The 12347-nt window shown below is 46.5% G+C and overlaps 1 long non-coding RNA gene across 1 annotated transcript; it reads right to left on the minus strand.

Moving 5' to 3' along the window:
* Positions 1-4820: 4820 nt before the first annotated feature.
* LOC128627942 (uncharacterized) lies at positions 4821-11607 on the minus strand. Its single transcript, XR_008392245.1, has 3 exons — positions 11476-11607; positions 9754-9848; positions 4821-5821 (listed from the first exon to the last, which is right to left on the minus strand). It is a non-coding gene; the product is annotated as an uncharacterized LOC128627942 (long non-coding RNA).
* Positions 11608-12347: the final 740 nt, after the last annotated feature.

The raw sequence follows: 12347 nt of genomic DNA on the forward strand, positions 1-12347 counted from the left end.
TTGGGAGAAAAGACATTTTCTACATTCCATTAAAAACCTTTCTACATTGTAAAAATACTATCTGCTGATAAACTAGGCCAAATAAGCCCAGGATTTGCATCTGTTGTAAGTGGTCTCATTTAGGGGAGGAATCTGGAAAATGAAAAAAAGAATACCTCAGAGGAACTGTGCTCTAAGAAGGGGGAGCTATGGCAATTGAACATGCCTTGAAAGAAAGAAAAAAAGAAAATCTTTTAATTACATTTAAAATTAGCCAGAACCTTGTGCTTGTTCCAATGAGATTCCTTGGGGTGGGGGGGAGGGTGGTGTGTGCAAAAGTGCTGATGAACGAGCCGCATCAGCCACGGCTGATGTAATCACTTCAAAAATCCCACCTGGAAGTCTGGACTGGGGAGGAGGCTGTGGGGACATTCCCTGGGCTAGATCCTGCTGGCCCCAGGTCATTCTTCTGGGCAGGAATGAGGAAAGCAGTCCCCAAGGGGAGGGAAGTAATGAGAAGGAGGACATTTCCGAGGAACGGAACCAGATGTACAAGCTGTGGAGCAGGGAGTGGGGCTCAGCAGTGGGTGGGCACCGGACAGGAGGAAAGGGAGGCTGGATTTGGGCTTAACTCTTTCTTCTCTCAGTAGGTGGAGGTGTGTCCTGGTGCAGACCTGTCTCTCAGATGACAAGAAGACCTTCTTTCCAGTGGCCAGATAGGAATAATTCAGGGAAATAATTCTCCCTGAGGCACAATGGGCCCTTTCCCTGTCTGAATGGCCTGGTGGGGATCTGGGCAGGGCTTGCGACATGTACTGCATTCCTGGAGGATTCTAATTGTCATTATTTTTTTGTTATTATTTTCTTTGTAATCACTTCGCCCGAGCTGCATTCCAGACCAAATAACTAGCATCCTGGGGATGGAACTCAGGCATCAATATTTTTAAAAACTCCCCAGATGCTGTGCAGCCAAGTTTGAAAACCAGTGGGAACATGGCTCTCAAACTTGACAATCACATAGGTGGTTTGTACAAAGCAGGTTCTTAAGTTTTGTCCACAGTGTCCTCTTTGAAGTGGTTTTTGTTGTGCTGTTATTCAGAAAAGACTGGATTTGCTTCATTTATTATCAGCAAATGTTGACAAGGTCCCTACCATGTGCAGGCATTGTGTAGAGGAATGACCAGCCAAATAAGACTCTTTCTTGAATGTCACAGTCTAGCAGGGTGTGTCCTTTTATGTAACATAGAACTGTGGCTGATGAGCTCAGCTTCACTTATCTCCTGTGAGTCATTCTCACCTTTGCACAAAGATCTGAGATGCCTATCTGCTCAACACCCTTCAACATTGAGCTATGGAGCCATATGTATCCTAGAGATGATGGGGAGGAACCAAAAATGCCCCTTCCCTGGCATGTAGGTACAGATTTGTGGGATGCCATCTCTGGTGAGTTTTGCAGCAACCCTGCAAAGTGATTACTCCTCTGCCCACTTAACAGTTAAAGAAGTATAAAAAGATTAAATAATATTCAAAGTCATGTAGCTAGTATCAGTACTTATTCACCCTTTTATCATTATAATGCTCTTATTTCATTAAGCTGTCTTCCTTCAGAGAACAAGCAGATTGAAAGATGGTAAATGCTGAAAGAACCGTTCAGCATTGGAAACAATGATTCCAGCCATTATTACCAACCATTCTTGTTGCTGATGAGGTCATTGAAATGAATTCTCCAAAATAGTGAATATTTTTCAGTTGAGATGCATTCTCAATAAATATTTGTTGAACAAACAAATGAGTGAATAAATGAAAACCAAGGGGTAAATGTAGACAGATACTTATCCTTCCTAGACCCTCAGTCTGGTGGGATTTCTAGATCATAAAAACTGGAGTAATAATTTATTTACTTAAATAGTAATTATTATTACGTTAGTTATCAATTATGTGCCCAGGAGTATACCTTCTCTGTGCCTAGCACTGTACAAATCACTGTATAAACAGCACTTAATTTAATATTTATTGTACTCTTTGAGATGAAAACAAAAATGTACTTCAGAGAGGTTAACTCACCCGCGGCCCAGATAGTAAGTGTTACAGGAAGAGATTCAGGCCTGAGGCTTGGATCTGAAGCCCCAGCTCTTCCTTCTGACTTACACTGCTCAAAGTAAAGCTTCCTTAGTGGCATCCAAGAGTTTCCTCCTTGAAGGCCTTGAACATTGTAGCAGATGCTGCTGGGGCTTTTGGCACACACCCTTCGACCTCCCATGAGGTTACCTGGAGACTGTTCCCCAACACTCCAATGGCTTCGTGGGTGTGCAGATCACAGGGAAAAACAGAAGTGCCCTAGAATGAAGGCCCCAGAGAGATTCTCAACTGAAGCGAGGTGGGAATTGGTGAGTAAATACTCCGGCTTCCTTTCCTCCAATAGGCAATTCAGAAGCAGCTGCTCAGTCTGTCATGCTCGGTTGTGAGGCGAGCCCCAGTCACCCGCAGAAGCAGTCTGCTCATTAGCACACTCTTCATTGGCCTCACATCTTTCTCTCCCATAGTGCTTTCTTGCCTCACCTCTCAAACACTGTGCTTATATCCAAATGCTTTCCTCAGGGTTTGCTTCTGTGGAATCCCAAACTAAGAAAGGCACCACCTTCTTCATTCCCAGAAGTTAGGGAGCCCACCTTGGTGACTATGGTCAAAGAATCAACAAATGGTTATCATGGAATATCTCTTTTCTTGGGAATAAGGTTTCCCTTCTTTCTCTCTGCTTCTCTAGAGGGAAGGCTGGTGCAGAGTGGACATCTAGGTGGTCGCACCCCTTTGAAAGGGCAAATGGAGTTTCCAGGGTCTCATGGCTTCTGCTGGAGTAGGGGTTCCCTGGAGAATTTTGGCAGGTGGGGAGGCAAGTTTATCTGCATGCCTCTGTTCCTGGTGGGGACGACTGCTGTGGATTTTGATGCCACAGGATGCAGGGGCCTGCCGCAGTGCTCTCCAAGCCTTGAAGTGTGGGGCGTGGATGCTCCAAAGGACCCAAGTATGAAGCCAAGTGCGAACCCCCAGAGCCTGCAGAGAAAACCCTTCATGCCAACTGGTGGAATGGGGTGGGGAGAGCAGGCAAAGCGGAAAGGATAACTCATGGGGCGTTGATGGAGCTGGGTTGAAATGCTAGCTCTGATTATTATTCTTTCAGTCAGTCCATAATCGTGATGTGCCTACTGTGTGCAGACTGGAGTGATATGCAAATTCCTTAGCCATTATTATTTGTGTGTTGCACTAGACATCACCCTTCTAATTGTTGGATTATGGGGTGGTCTGAATGATCCAGGGAGGGGGATAGGGTGGCAGATGTACCATGGGGCACTTGGGAGGTTGGCAGTAGTTAATTGCCAACAGGACACAGAAACATGGCAACATTTTGACAACTGTCCTGGTCATACAGCTGCATAGTCACTGATGTGTGTCTGGTGTCTGGCACCGGTAGATGCTGGTAGGGAAAAAACAACAACCATGAAACCAACCAGTCTTTGTTCTTATTTTCTGGGGAAATAGATTGTGTTCAATTCATCAGACTAAATGTTCTAAAAGAAGGAAGCATGGGACAGAGGCGCCTCACCCAGGGTTGAGGCTCAGGGGAGCCTTCTGCAAGGAAGGACACAGGGTGACATTGGTGAGAGAACTGAGGAGTGGGACCAGGACTTCCCAGAGACGAAGCAGCATTCTTGAAAATGCCCCGAGGTGGGAGGGATGTGCTGTGTTTGAAGGAGAGAAAGAAGGTCCGTGTGTCTTGAACAAAGAGAATGAGGCAGGGGAGTTGGTTCCAGATGACTTTGGGGACACCCACTGGGGCCAGCCAGGCAAGGGGGTCATTTCTCAGGCCACTGAGGGTTTCTAAACAGGGAGAGTGAGGAGCTCAAATTTGGATGTGAGCCGGTCGCTCCAGCTGTGGTTTCAAGACTGTTCAAGGGCAGAAATGCTGAGGGTGGAGGTTTGGGAAGGATTAGGAGTCAAGCCAGAGCTAATGGCAGCTTGCTGCAGGCCAGAGGCCTGGGGATGGAGAGGACCCAGGAGGTGATAGGCTGGGCCGGCCTGGATCGGAGGTGGTGATGAGCTCCCCTTTCCATGTTGCTTCCAGGTCCTTGAACTAGATGGATGGTGGGTGGTTCACTGGGATTGAAGCACTGATGCAGGATGAGCTCCGTGACCCTGAAAAATCTCACTCCCAGTCAGGGCCTTAGTTTCCTCATTTCTATGAAGTCAGATGGCTTATATAACATGCAAAAAGCCATTCTCCAATTCCCCACGGTTGATATTCACAGGCAGAGAGGCTGCCTAACTGGAAATAAAGCCTATCATCGCCTTCAAAAGGATGCCTGAGGTGTGGTTTCTAGGTCACAGTTACCTAAAATATTAGCATATGGAAATCTTAGCTCTTCTTGTCCTGTCTCATCTCCAGAGCCAGGCATATTAGAGATAGGACTCCTGAGTGACATTCTTCTACTTTTTTCCCCTCAGTGAACTCCACCTTCCAAGGGGGAAGGGAGTGGAATTATGCAGCTTGATGTGAGCTAATCATGTAACCCCACAGAATTTGTGCCCTCTCTGGCACTCAGCATTGTTGTTTGCAAGAAGAGGGTGTTTTATATCGGGCAGACCTCAAGGTCCCTTCTCATTCCTGCCTTCTCTATTTCCTTTATCTTGGTATTCTATAATGCTGCTCATTTTAGCGTTCGACTGAGTTCATTCACTTCTGGGAAGGGTTGGGCTATTTTGCTGAGCAGGTTCAGAAACCTCCTAGGATGCATTTTTAAAAAATAAATATTTTGTTTATTCATTTTTAGAGCAAAGAGAAAGGAGGGAGAAAGAGGGAGAGAGAAACATCAATGCGTGGTTGCTTCCCACATTCCTGCCGGGACCTAGCCTGCAACCCAGGCATGCGCCCTGACCGGAAATCGAACCAGTGACCCTTCGGTTCACAAGCCAGTGCTCAATTCACACCAGTCAGGGCTCCCGGGATGCTTTGTTATCAGGTATTCCTGAGAGAGGAAGGCTGCCTTGGGCCTGGCTCAGAGATACTGTTTTGGGGAGGCTGGACAGGGAGCTACACGCCCCAGATTTGTGGGGAAATACCTGCTAATGCTTTGAGAATATGAGAAGGAAGGCTTAGTCCAGGCTGAACACTGGGGGAGGCAGAGAGCAGCGTCAGGCCTGGCCCCTCAGGAACCCAGGCATCCTTTGTCCTCACCGAGGGGAGGAATGTTTTTACCAAAGCCTTCGTTGCCCAGCAGCACCTCAGAAGAAGGCTCTTGGATGTGCTTTTGCAGTGGCCTGGTGGGGCCTTCCCCTTCCTCCCTTTTTATGTTATTAGTGTACAAATCCATTAACATTGCTTTTTCTTGAGCATCCAAGATGCTACAGTCTATCACTCAAGTTATTCACATGGCATTTCAGCCTTTCTTTGGAAGACAATTGTGTCCCCAGTCAAAGGCCTCTTGACAAGAGAAAATGGGACCGCGGGATGGAATAATGCAGCCAAGTACTTGCCGTACACCTGCAGAGTGCGCCTCTGTGGACCATTACGTCTCAAATTGTTGTGTTGAAAGATTTCTCTTGTTTACATCTCTTCTTGTCCCAGCATTTAACCTTGGGGCTCCGCAGACTCAGTCCCCTCCCCTTGTCGATTCTTCCCTTTGTGGCTTTCATTTTATGTAATTATGTTGGGGACAGCCATTGCGCACGCGGCATTTTCTTAGCTGCGCAGCAGGATGCGATTTCTGCCTCTGAGTCCCTTGCTCTGGAAACTCACTTTAGGTCACTTACTGACTAGGTGTTTTGGGTTTCTTCAGAGGCTGCATCCCTACAAAAAAAAAGGAAGAAGGATGTGCCTAAAAACCTAACATACAAAAAGGGATTAAAAATGACACTGGGTCATGATTTTATCCCAGAGTGCACGCGTCAGGAAATGTGACACAGGCATGGGAGGAAAAGGCTCAGTTATCAGCAAGGTGATTAATGCATTGGTGTTTCGCAGCATGTACACATGGGTTTAGAACAATTTTTTTTACATCTCTCATTTCTAGCATATACAGAAAGAGGCAGAACACTGCTGGCGGGAATAAATGATAGTACAGCTGCTTTGGAAAACAGCCTGGCAATTTCTTAAGCTGTTAAACAGAGAGTTACCACATGACCCAGCAATTCCACTCCTAGGTCTATACCCAAGAGAAATAAAAACACATGTCCACACAAAAATTTGTACCTGAGTCTACACCCTCAGTGTCCATCAACGGGTGATGAATGAATAAATAAAATGGGGTCTATCTGTCCAATGGAATATCATCAAGCCATAAAAAGAAATGAAGTACTAGTCTATACTACAGCACGGATAGACCTTGAAAGTGTTATGCTATGTGAGAGAAGTCAGTCACAAGGGACCTCACATTGTAGGACTCTATTTAAATGAAATGTCTGGAATAAGCAAATCTGTACAGACAGGAAGTAGCTTAGTGGTTGCCAGGGACTACGGGTGGGGTGTGGGGTGAAATTAGAGAATTATGGCTGAGGAGTGCACAGTTTGTTTTTGGATGATGAGACTGTTATAAGGTTCATTGTGGTGATGGATGTGCAATTCTGAATATATTAAAAGTCAATGAATTGTATACTTTTAATGGCTGAATTATATGGTATGTAGATTATACCCAATAAAACTGTTTAGAAAAGAAAAAATATAGATAGAATAGTACAGTGAAACTTAGGTACCCTCTCCTGACTTCAACAATTACCAGCTTAGCACCAATTTTGCATTTTCTCTTTTTGCCTCTCAAATATTATCATTGTGCCTGTAAGTATTTTAGTATGCACCTCTAAGAGATAAAGGCTCTTATAAAAGATATATAACATCAAAACCTTGATCACACCTAAAAACTTAACAATAATTTCTTAAATCTCGAAATACCCAGTGTTCAGATTTCTACTGGTCTGGTATTTTTTACAGTTGTTTGAATCAGGATTCAAATTAAGGCTACACATTGCAAGTGGTTAAAATGTTTTGAAGAGTCTTTTAATCTTTACATTCTCCCTCTGTCTCTCTCTTCTTCCCCCTTGAAATCCATCTGTTTAAGAAACCACAGAGCTTCCCAGGGTCTGGACTTCGCAGATGGCACCCCTGCGCTGTCATCTAACTTATCTCTCTGTCTTCTGTGCCACTTATATGTTGTTAGCTCTACCCGGAGCCTTGATCGGGCTCATAGGAGGTGCTGTGTCCTCCATCAGGAGGCACCAGATGTCTGGTTGTCTTGCTCTGTGCTTTTAGCAGCTCTTGATCGTCAAGGTTCAGTCCCATCAATCATTAAGGATGGCAGGAATTTTTTTGAAAGCACATGATTCCTTCCTCATGTACTAAGTGAAGCCACGCTTCTTTATTCCACTTCCGTGCGCTCATCAAAAACTTGTCCTGTCCTGAGATAGGAAATCCTGCTCTTTTGGAAAGGAAATTGACAGGCTCAGAGCTGTATCTATGGAGCTTCCCTTTCCCCAGAGCACGGTGCAGGAACCCAACTCGCCTGGACCTGCTTACCTCCTGCCCTCTGCACGCCAAGACCTGTTCCTCTGGCCCATCTGCTTTTCTTGTTGCACACGACATACTCACACACCTCCATGCTTTATTCATGGTGTTCTCTCACTCTGAGCTGTCATTTTTGCCCAGCACTATGCCAAGAATTAAAGATAAAAAATAAATAAGAGGCCATCCCTACCCTCAAGAAGCTCATGTCCGCTGAGGGTGAGGGATGGACAAGTAAGTGGATCATTGTGAAGTTCCTCTTACCCTTCCAGACCTGGCCCAGTTGTCACCTCCTGGGCGAGGTCTTCTTTCTCCCCCCACTCCTCAGGCAACACTCACCTGCTCTTTGTGTGTTCCCTCTGCCCAGGTTCCGAAGTGTGGATGCCTGTGTTAACTGTATGATAAGGAACTTTACTGAGAAAGCATCTATATCCTATTCATCTTCACATTTTGCTTCTGTTAACTTACTAGGTGTGTGAGTTGAGGCCAGTTACTTAATTTATCTCAGTATGTAGTATGACTTCTCACCTCAGTTGCCTTATCTGTAATTTGGGGCTAACCCTAGGACCTACTTCCAAGGGCTGCATTGACAACTGAAGAGATGGCACACACAGCTTTTAGATTAGTGCATTGCTTGGTGTTCTACTGAGCGTTTGCCAAATTATTGACTGACAATGAATGGGATGTAATGTATACCTTTAAGTAATTTACAAGTTTAGTAAACCAGATGAGTGTGAAAGAATAGTTAACAAGGCAATGAAATATAGTGAAAGGACTTTGGGTCTGGAGATAGGGGTCTCAAAGTTGCTAGCTTCCTCATTTGTCCTCGAAAACTGTGGGTCTCAAGGGGGTAATTGAGCTCCTCACACCCAAGGGGACATCTCATGGTGTCTGGAGACACTGTGGTTGTCACAATTAGTAGAGGGATGCGAAACATCCTACAATGCACAGGACAACCCACTTTGTATCTCCTCCAAGTGAACAAAAATTATGCATCCCCAGTAGTTCTGAGAGTGGAAAACCTCACTCTTCCTACTCAGAGTATGGTTCACAGACTAATAGCATTGATATCACTGGAAATTGTGATAAAATGTAGAATCCCAGACCTAGTGAATCACAATGTGCATGTTAGTCGGATCACCACCATGCGATGGGCACGCTCACCAAATTTTGAGAAGCGGTGTGCTAGAATGGTGCTCCTCAGTCTTGGATGCCTATTAGAATGACCTGGAGGGAGGCGGTTGTGATGGTATTAAGCATCCTGATGTCCCATATCAAGTCAGTCAGAATCTCTAGGATGGAACCAGGCCTCAGTATTTTTTTAAGCTCTCCACGTGATTCTAGTATCTGGCCAGGCTTGAGAATCCCTGATACAGGAGCTCATGGTCTGATGGGGTGGAGAGACTTGTTAGTGGTTCACAGTATAGGATGATAGCTGGTTCTCAAGGAATAGAGAGCCGAGGTGGAGGAAGTTAACCATCAGTGGGGACCAGTGTGTTGGGAGCTGTGGGAGCCCAGAGGCTCCACTCAGACAGATGTGACCTTGAGCAAGTCATTTCCTACCTACACTCACAACCATATCCCCCGGGTTGTCTCAGTTTCTTGGTTTATTAAGACAAAGCTTCCACCTTAAACCTTCTGAGAAGCCTATAATATGGCTTAATGAAGTTTTAGTGAATGAATGAATGATCTTATACTAAGTTAAAAAAAAAAAGGCTATCGACAACAGATTCTCCACGAGTTCAGGAGCAGGGAGCCACTCAGCAGCGATAGCTTCGTGGAGGAAATAGGATTGTGCTGGGGCTCTGGGGCAAGCCCTCCCACCGGAGGAGAAACACACATCTGTTTCCTTTTGTTCCTGTTTGGGGAAGGCAGCCTACCAGGGCTCATTGTCTCCAAGGAGATACATCAATCCCAAACATCTCCCACTCTGATTTATAATTAACACAGGTCCCTATTGCAGCACAGCTGCAAATCATTAGCAGTCATTTTTAGAGATCAGCAGGTAGGGGCTTCTTCCCCCTTATGGGGTTGGAGGAAAAAAGGTTCAAGAACTTTCTGCAGCCCTTGCCTCCTGGTATTAGATGTGGAGCAGGAACCCAGTTCCTTCTGTACCCCCTGCACATTAAAGCCCTTTACTTCTTAAAAACACATGATGGTTTTAAATGCTGGCATAAAGGACTGGAAATGGATTTAACCTCATCAAACACTTCCGTATCTGATCTTACCTTCTGAGCTGCAGATCACGGGCAACATGAAAGGGTTCCATTTGCAGGCTGGTTTTTACTGTGTTTTTTTCTCCCTCAGAGTTTTGCCTGTCATGCTAGGTCAAGGAGAAGGAGAGGCATGTGGTCAGGTATTTGTTAGCCAAGGGCTCTGTCCCTGGTATTTAGGGAGCTGGAGATGTGGAGAAGGCACCCCCCCACCACCACCATTAGTCCTACTTGGGGATTTTCACCTGCTTCCATGGTAATGCTACACTCTGGCAATGAGCTGAGTTGAGAAAAGGCAGTTTCTTTTACTGGAGGCCAGCTTCTGAAAAACTCCTTATATTGGGGAATTTTGTACTGGATGAGTGTAGGAGCAGGTAGAAGTGGGAAAGGGCAGTGCCCACTTTCTCAGCTCTCTTGGCAGCTCAGCCTTGAGCACCTGGCTTGGTTTCAGTCAATCAGACCCCCCTGCCTGGGGAAAACCAGTTGGAAACTGTTTTCCAACTTGGCAAAGGAGGAGCGGCTCCACCATTCTTTCCCTTCCTTCCCTTCTTCCTTCCTCTCCATCTCCTGAGCAGCCACGTGTTGTTTTTCACCTCCAGCTGCAACCTGGCTCAGAGCTGCATCCTTTGTCTCGGGGACCCAAGTCTGGAAGAGGGTCTGGAGACACCAATATCCTAAGATAAGGCAGGACTGGGATGAAACCCTGATAGGGCCTTGCTCAACCCCTTAGGGAGTTTGGCTTGTATCCTACAAGCAACTAGGAAGCCACCGGAAGGTTTTAAGTGGGAGGGGTTTGTGAGTGCCCATGGGAGATTTTGCGATGGAACCTGAACTGTAAGACCATCACTGGTTCATACTGGACAACGACTGTGTGGAGCAGGAAGGCCAGTCCTTTAAGTGAGCCCTGGGGCTGCCTGGGCCGGGTGGGGGCCCCTCCTTCTCCATCGAGTCCAGAGCCTGCTCCCAGACTCTTCCCGCAGATCCCCAGCTCTCCCTGCTGCCCTGGGGCACCGTGTCTATCAGCGATGGATGCCCTAACCCACAGGGTGGGGCGATTTGAGCCCTCAGCCAGGGAGTAGGGAGGATTTTGAGGACAGAGGCCCACTCAGTCTTGGTAATACAGAAACAAATAAAAAAATAGCACAAGCATATATATTATTCCCTTAGCATCCTATGATCTTCAACCACAAGGGGCTTGGAGTGTCTCAGGGCCTAGATGCCCAGGTGAGGCTGGGCTGGCCCGTGCCACAGCCCGACACGTGGCTGTGGAGTGTGAACACGTTTGATGCCAGGAGCGCCACTTCCCCTAGACCGCCCATACCCCTCGTGGGGCAGCCTGCATGGATTGTGTCCTTTCTTTTGTGCTCTTCCATGCTATCCCCCCTGTATAGCACAAGCCCCCACGTGGCTGCATATGTGGTCCTGGGGGCTCAGACCCTCCAGTGATGGGGCTGGCCCCAAGATTAACCTTGTTGTGGGTTCCCGGGCCCTTGGATAGAGGGAAGCAAACCTTGATATTGGGTGAGAATTAGCCACAGCCCTGCTCCCAAGCCGAGGAAAATGTCAAATTTCCGGCCACTGCTCTCACCTTCTGAGGGGCCCCTCCCAAGGTGCTCAACTTCTCCTTCCTCCCAGGAGAAAGGACTGACCAGCGCGACTCGGAAACATAGGGGAGCATGGCTGGAAATGGCCTTGGTCTGGAGATTCCCGTAGGAAGCCATCAGCCTGTCAAATCACCTTTCTCTTCGGCTCAGGCTTTGATCTTTTCCGAAATCCAGGTCAAAGGCAGGCCTCGGGCATCTTTCCCGGAAAGCTGTGGTTGATGCCCCTTTGTCCGTCTCCTCTAGGCCTCTGGACAGCGCTGGGTCCTCCGGGTCCCCTGCTCCTGCAGCGTGGCAGGAAGCTGCCCGCTAGCATTGAGGCCGAGCAATTAAGAAACTGCATATTTCTCCTCCTCACTTCCCTAATTGTTATTTTTGTCCCTGCTTTCAAACCATCCTGGGTTTTTATTTCATCTTGCCCCAGCCCAGTGCGGCTGGCAGAAAAAGCCAGTTCGCTCAGTGGGGGGCAATTTTCCCAGCATGTCCAGCGATAATTCCAACACGACTGCTTTGTACATATAATTATAAAACCAGGGGCCACCAAAGTGCATCTATAGAGCAGAGCCTTGACTGTTCTTGGTTCTGTTTTAATTATTAAGCCTTAAAGCAAAAACTAGGTTTCAAAGAAAACTTTCTGTACAGTTCTCAATAGAGTTAAAGGAGGAACATTTTAAGCTGATGAGTTGACACTTGTAGAAGCAAATATATTAAATAAATCATGATTCGTTTTGGGGGCAAAGTCTGACTTACATCAACTCTGGAAAAAATGGATCTTAATGAGTGACAGTTGGGTGTTTTCTGTCACTTCCTGAGGTAATGGCCGCAAGCTGACATTGCTCAGTGGGTGTCTCATACTTCTGAACAAAAGTTTTTTGGAGTGAGATAGACAAGGTAGAAATCCCAAGGTGACTGGGAGGAATGTCTAATGAGTGGAAAGACATATTTACTGGCAGTCGGTATGTAAGCTGTGACAGTTGACAGGACCTGACTGTAACAAATATAGCTGAT

Source organism: Artibeus jamaicensis, unplaced genomic scaffold (genome assembly GCF_021234435.1).
Source record: "Artibeus jamaicensis isolate MK-2021 breed Jamaican fruit bat unplaced genomic scaffold, CSHL_Jam_final contig_490, whole genome shotgun sequence".
Taxonomy (NCBI): Eukaryota; Metazoa; Chordata; class Mammalia; order Chiroptera; family Phyllostomidae; genus Artibeus; species Artibeus jamaicensis.